Source organism: Stomoxys calcitrans, chromosome 1 (genome assembly GCF_963082655.1).
Source record: "Stomoxys calcitrans chromosome 1, idStoCalc2.1, whole genome shotgun sequence".
Lineage (NCBI taxonomy): Eukaryota > Metazoa > Arthropoda > Insecta > Diptera > Muscidae > Stomoxys > Stomoxys calcitrans.
The window spans coordinates 66235287-66242310 of NC_081552.1; positions in this window are offsets into that span (position 1 = coordinate 66235287).

Consider the following 7024-nt stretch of genomic DNA (forward strand, 5'->3'; position numbering starts at 1 on the left):
GTCGATCTAGCCATGTCCGTCCGTCTGTCCGTCCGTCCGTCCGTCCGTCTGTCTGTCGAAAGCACGCTAACTTCCGAAGGAGTAAAGCTAGCCGCTCGAAATTTTGCACAAATACTTCTTATTAGCGTAGGTCGGTTGGTATTGTAAATGGGCCATATCGGTCCATGTTTTGATATAGCTGCCATATAAACCGATCTTGGGTCTTGACTTCTTGAGCCTCTAGAGTGCGCATTTCTTATCCGATTGGAATGAAATTTTGCACGATGTGTTTTGTTATGATATCCAACAACTGTTCTAAGTATGGTTCAAATCGGTTAATAACCTGATATAGCTGCCATATAAACCGATCTGGGGTCTTGACTTCTTGAGCCTCTAGAGTGCGCAATTCTTATCCGAATGGAATGAAATTTTGCACGACGTGTTTTGTTATGATATCCAACAACTTTGCCAAGTATGGTTCAAATCGGTCCATAACCTGATATAGCTGCCATATAAACCGATCTTGGGCCTTGACTTCTTGAGCCTCTAGAGGGCGCAATTCTTATCCGTATGGAATGGAATTTCGCACGACGTGTTTTGTTATGATACCCAACAACTGTGCCAAGTATGGTTTAAATTTTGCATGACGTATTTTATTTTTACTTTCAACAACTGTGTCAAATAAGGTTCAAATCGGTTCATAACCTGATATAGCTGCCATATAAACCGATCTGGGATCTTGGCTTCTTGACCCCTAGAAGTCGCAATTATTATACGATTATTATACGCAATTCTTATACGAATTGGCTGAAATTTTACACAGGTCTCCAACATATAATTTAATTGTGGTCCGAACCGGACCATATCTTGATATCGTTTTAATAACAGAACAAATCTTTTCTTATATCCTTTTTTGCCTAAGAAGAGATGCCGGGAAAAGAACTCGACGAATGCGATCCATGGTGGAGGGTATATAAGATTCGGCCCGGCCGAACTTAGCGCGCTTTTACTTTTTTTTGCCTAAGAAGAGATGCCGGGAAAAGAACTCGACAAATGCGATCCATGGTGGAGGGTATATAAGATTCGGCCCGGCCGAACTTAGCACGCTTTTACTTGTTCTTTTTAGAGGTTACTTTATAGTTTTAATAGCTCACAGCAATCCGATTACTGGCTTAGGTGTATGTCACCTGGCATGGGGCGGATTAATATCTGCACCCTCTTTTGAACCTTACCTAACCTAAGGGTGTTGAAGGTACTAACACAACTCACTGTCCCAAATTTTAGCAAAATCGGATAATGAATGTGGCTTTTTTGGGACTAAGACCCTTAATCGACGGATCGGTCTATATGGCAGCTATATCCAAATCTAGACCGGCCTGGGCCGAATTGAAAAAAGATATCGAAGGGCGCAACGCAACTCACTGTCCCAAATTTCAGCAAAATCGGATAATAAATGTGGCTGGAACGATCTGAGCCAAATTGGAGAAGGATGTCGAAGAGCCTAACATAACTCACTGACCCAAATTCCAAAATTGGATAATAAATGTGATTTTTTTGGACCTAAGACACTGAATCGGCCGATTGGTCTATATAGCGGCTATATCAAGATATAGTCCGAACTTAACCTGCTTATGGACAAAAAAGAATCTATGCAAAGTTTCAGCTTAATATTTTTATTGTCAAAGACTGTAGCGTGATTTCAACAGACAGACGGACGGACATGGCTAGACGGTCTTAGATTTTTACGCTGATCAAGAATGTATATACTGTATGGGGTCGAAAATGGATATTTCGATGTGTTGCAAACGGAATGACAAAATGAATAAACCCCCATCCTTCGGTGGTGGGTATGAAAATTTACCCTAATTAACAGAGTTTGTATTTGAATGATTTTGCCCTCAAGAAGTCATATTGGGATATCGGTACTTAGGGGGGCCTATGTCACCATATTGACCTACAACGTAGAACTTGGATGTTGTAGGTCATAAGGTAGGGGTTTGGTCCAAATTCAGCCAAATCGGGTGGATTTTCAGGCTTCCAAAGGATGAAGAAGCTCAAGAAGTCAAATCCGGGGATCGGTTTTATGGGAGCTTTATCTGTTTATGGACCCTTTCGTATCATACTTGGCATGGATGTTGAAAGCCGTAACTCAAGTCCTTGCTCCAAATTTCAGCGGATGAAACTTGAGCATTCAAAGGGCACAATAAATCAAATCCGGGGATCTGTTTATATGGAAGCTCTATCTGCTTATAGACCGATTCGGATCATACTTGGCATGGATATTTCATATTATATGGGCGCTATATCCAAATATGAACCAATATGGCCCATTTGCAATCCCCAACGACCTACATCAAAAAGAAGTATATGTGAAAAATTTCAAGCTGCCAACTTCTCGCGTTTGACCGCTATCGTGATTTTGACAGACGGAAGGACATGGCTTGATAGACTCAGAATATAGAGCCGATCCAGAATATAATACTTTATGGGTCGCAGATCAATATTTCGAGGTATTACAAATGGAATGACTAGATAAGTATACCTCCATACTATGGTGGTGCGTTTAATAAATGCGTCTTTTACGAGATTTCGACACTATATCGGCATCGGTCTATATGGCAGCTATATCTAAATATAGTCCGATCTGAACCATATTTGTGTATAATATTTGTGTAGAATATCACTTTCTCAAATTAAGGGGAAATCGGGTAAAAAAAGGCTTTTATAGGCTTTAGACCCTTTACCGTCAGATCTGAGTCATATTTGGATAGGATGTCGGGAAGTTTAAAAAAACTCATCGATTCAAATTTAAGCGAAATCGAATAATAAATGGAGCTTTTATGCGCTTCAGACCCCGAACCGGCAGATCGGTCTATATGGTAGCTATATCTAAATTTAGTCCGAACTGAACCATATTTGATTCCGATGTCGGGAGGCTCAAAACAAATCACTGATTAAAATTTCAGCGAAATCAGGTAATAAACTTAGCTTTATTGGTTTCAGAACATAACTCAGTAGATCGATCTATGTGGCAGCTATGTCCAAATATCGTCCGATTTAGCCTGTTGGAAAACTTAACCTATGCGCAGAAAAAAGACGTATGTGCTCCAAATTTCAGCTCAATACCTCAATTTTTGAAGGCTGCATCGTGATTACAACAGACGGACTGCCAGACACACGGACATTGTTAAATTGCTTTAGAATTTTACGGCGATACGAAATATACTTTGTAGTGTCGGAAATAAATATTTCTATGTGCTGCAAACGGAATGACTAAATGAATATACCCCATATCCTATGGTGGTGCGTAAAAAATGGTATGGCAGCCATGTAAAAATTTCTCCCCAAAGAGGTGTCGCACTGCGGCATTCCGTCCGGTCTCGGCTGTAAAAAGGAGGCCTCTTATCATTGAGATTAAACTTGATTCGGACAGCAATCATTGATATATTAGAACTTTGCCCCTTTTCTTTAATGGAATGTTCATAAGCAAATTTGAATCTTGCCATTCAAACCGATCCTGGATCTTGACTTCTGGAGCCTGTAGATGGCTGAAATTTTTGAAATTTTGCACTTAAAGTATTTCTATGACGTCAAACAGCTATGCCAGGCACGATCACTCGATTTGAATTTTTAAGCCTCTATAGGGCGCAATTTTTATTTGGTTTGGCTGGTATACCTTCGTCATTCTGTTTGTACCACATCGAAATATTTATCTGAGACCCAACAAAGTATATATTTGCTTGTTCGTCCTGACATTCTAAGTCGATTTAGCCATGCCCGTTGTTCAGTGGAAAGCTTGTTGAACAAATACTTCCTGTTAGTGTATGTCAGCTGGGATTGTAAATGGGGTCATATCGATCCATGATTTGATGTAGCTCCCATATTAAGGAATCTTCCGATAATACTTCTTGATACTCTAGAGAACGAAATTCTTATAAAATTTTTGACTTGTATTGTAGCCGTTGAGTGAAGCGGACGTGCTTTTTTTTCGCTCCTGAAAGAAAAAAAAATTATATCCGTATCTTGGAATAGGTACTACCTATTACGAAAAAATTTTAAAACCTTTTCGGAGTAGGCTAGAAATGGACTCCAAAGACTCAACATATGCGGTGGTGGCGTCAGACCGCAGCATGTTGTCCTCCCCTCCTATAGGTGTAGGCGCCTTGGCACCTGCAGTCGAGAGTAATGCTTCAAGCGCACAACTAGTTGTCAGACTAAATAATGATGAAGAGACGGATAAACCAGAGGGATGCACCGTGCGTCCCCAGCCTTTAAGTAAAGGTGGTGTTTCTGACTCGATCTCAGACAGCGACGGTGTCAATGAAAAAGTCATCGCAGCCGAATCGAGAGATGCGGGCATTGGGATGACAGCAGAAGTGAGCGATGGCTTTGCTAAGCTCACAAGCAGACCGAGAAAGCGATCCGGTACACGACGAAGGAGACAGAGGAGTATGTACCGGCAGCGTAATTGGGCGAAAGTGCAGGATGCTGGAAGGGATAGAACTGACATTCCAAGCACTTATACGGAAGCTGGAAAAAGAATCAGATCTCCCGAAGAGCATAATACTGCTAAAATACTGAAGAAGAAAAAGAGCTCCCCGCTTTCAAGTACTCTCGGAAATCCAAGCCAGCCATCCCTCAATGGAGACTTCATACAGTCTCCTGCGGAGGTAGACATATTTGGAATAGGAACGAAAAAAGCGCGCACGGCCCCTGTTTTCATAGAGGACTAAGACTTCCAAAATGAGGCCACATCCATCACGGAAGGGGAAGATTGTCGCTAGCATGGTAAGGAGCCGCCCTCTTACGCCAGAGTGGCAAAGAAGCACAACAGAGATGAGAAGCACAACAGAGACTTATGCATCCGGTATTATTCCACCAGATCATCGGTCCAAGTGGAGGATCTGGTTAACGTTCGGATTATTGCACATGTGTGGAATTCGGTAGAGGGTCCATCCATTTAAATGATGAGCTGCGAGTATAGAGGGAACATCTTTACGCTGCGCTTTGCGTCGGCGGAATGTATAGATACCGTCAAACAGCTCGTCAGAGCTATTCACGCTCCCTGGAAGGGAGCAATGCTAGACCTGGTGAGAAAGTTAGATATCGCCCAGCTTTTTTTTTTTAAATGGGGAAGACGAGGATAGGCAAAAATGTTCATTCTGCAACATCAGGCAGTGCAGTGGCAAGTGACTCAATACCGCCCAAAAAACAGGGGGCCGACAACAAGACAATCACGGCATCTCTCAATATTTGAAAGACTAGGAGAAGCAATGATCCTAATACTAAAATATCAGGCAGGGCAGTGGCGAGAGACCCACAGCCTAACAAACTGGAACCCGACGACGGACCCATCACCAACTTTAAGATTCGGAATACTGGGATAGGTAAAGATCCTAATATTGAAACTTTAGGCACCGCAGCGACAGGAGACTCAATGCAACCCAACGAACAAGGAACCGATGATGGTACCATCACCTTCTCCTATGAAGCCCATTTACTTAAGATTTGGAAGGCTAAGATAGGCAAAGATCCTAGTTTTGGAATATCAGGCAGTATAGGGAATGGAAACCCAATAAAGCTTAATGAACATCAGTGACAGGAAAGTCAATGCAGTCTAAAGAACAGGGAGCAGACGATGAGATCATCACCTACTCCCAGATAAACCTCCACCGGATCGAGACTGCTACACACGCTCTGATGGAGAAAATCAGCAAGGGCAAGATTCATATTGCCTTAATTCAGGAGCCATGGACGACCCGGAACAAAGTTTCTGGAATGAACCATATCAACTACCAATTATTCTATGCTAACACTGGTACTCGGTCGAGGACCTGCGTTATGTGTTATAAAAATTTGAATTATATATTTTCCCGAGAGTTGTCAACGTCGGATGCAACAGTGGTGAGACAGGGAGACGGTGGAGCATACCTGGCATCACTATTTCTGACTTTCGACTCTCAGACACCGCCACCAACTTCGGAGCTGCAACGGCTGGTGAGGAAAGCAAAACAGACAGGAAACGAGGTATTTATAGGGTGCGATGTAAACTCTCACCACATTTCGTGGGGTAGTACCAACACTAATAAGCGGGGACAACCCTGGCAGAATTCTTGAATACTAACGACCTAATAACACTTAATATTGGTAACACCACTGCCTTTGTTCATAGGCAGGGGGTATAAAATATGACGATATGTTCGGAAAATCCAATCGATGAGGTTCAGGATTGGAAGGTCTCCATGGGATACTCTTTCTCTGACCATTGCTAAGCATTGACATCGAGGGAGCTTTTAACAATGTGCGGACCGACACAATGATCCAACCCTTAGACCAATACAGGGTGGACCCGGTTCTTAAAGACTGGATAAACCATATGCTAAGGAACTGGTGGATAAATTGTGTGTCCCACGGCATAAATATAAGGGAGAAAGTGGCGCAGGGCTCGCCACAGGGGGCATTTTATCGCCACTCCTATGTGTGACCACCATAAATGACCTACTACGGATGCTGACTGAGGACGGATTTGAATGTTATAATAGTTCTAAGGGGTAAGGATCCGGTCGAGCTATGCAGAATGGCTGAAATGGTCCTGCAAATGGCAAATGACTGGGCTAGACCCAGAGGTCTCAATATTAACTCAGAGAAGACTGAAATATGCCTGTTCACGAGAAAGACGAAGGTGGGCCAATTTAATGCACCACGTTTCCTCAATAAGACGATTTCGATATCTGACAAGGTCAAATACTTAGGTTTTATCTTGGACAGGAAACTGAATTGGAAGTGTCATATTCAGGAGCGTACTGAGAAGGCTCACAGATGTTGGGCACTATGTAGACGGGCCGTAGGCTCGAAATGAGGCCTGAATCCTAGGGTAGTCCACTGGCCCTACAGCAGCGTGATTAGACCAATACTTACTAACGCCTCAGTAGTTTGGTGGACTGCTATGGAGACCATACCACAGGTTCAGAGAAGATGTTGTCTTGGCATAGGCGGAGCGATGAGGACCACGCCCACTAGGGCACTGGAGACTATCCTAGATATC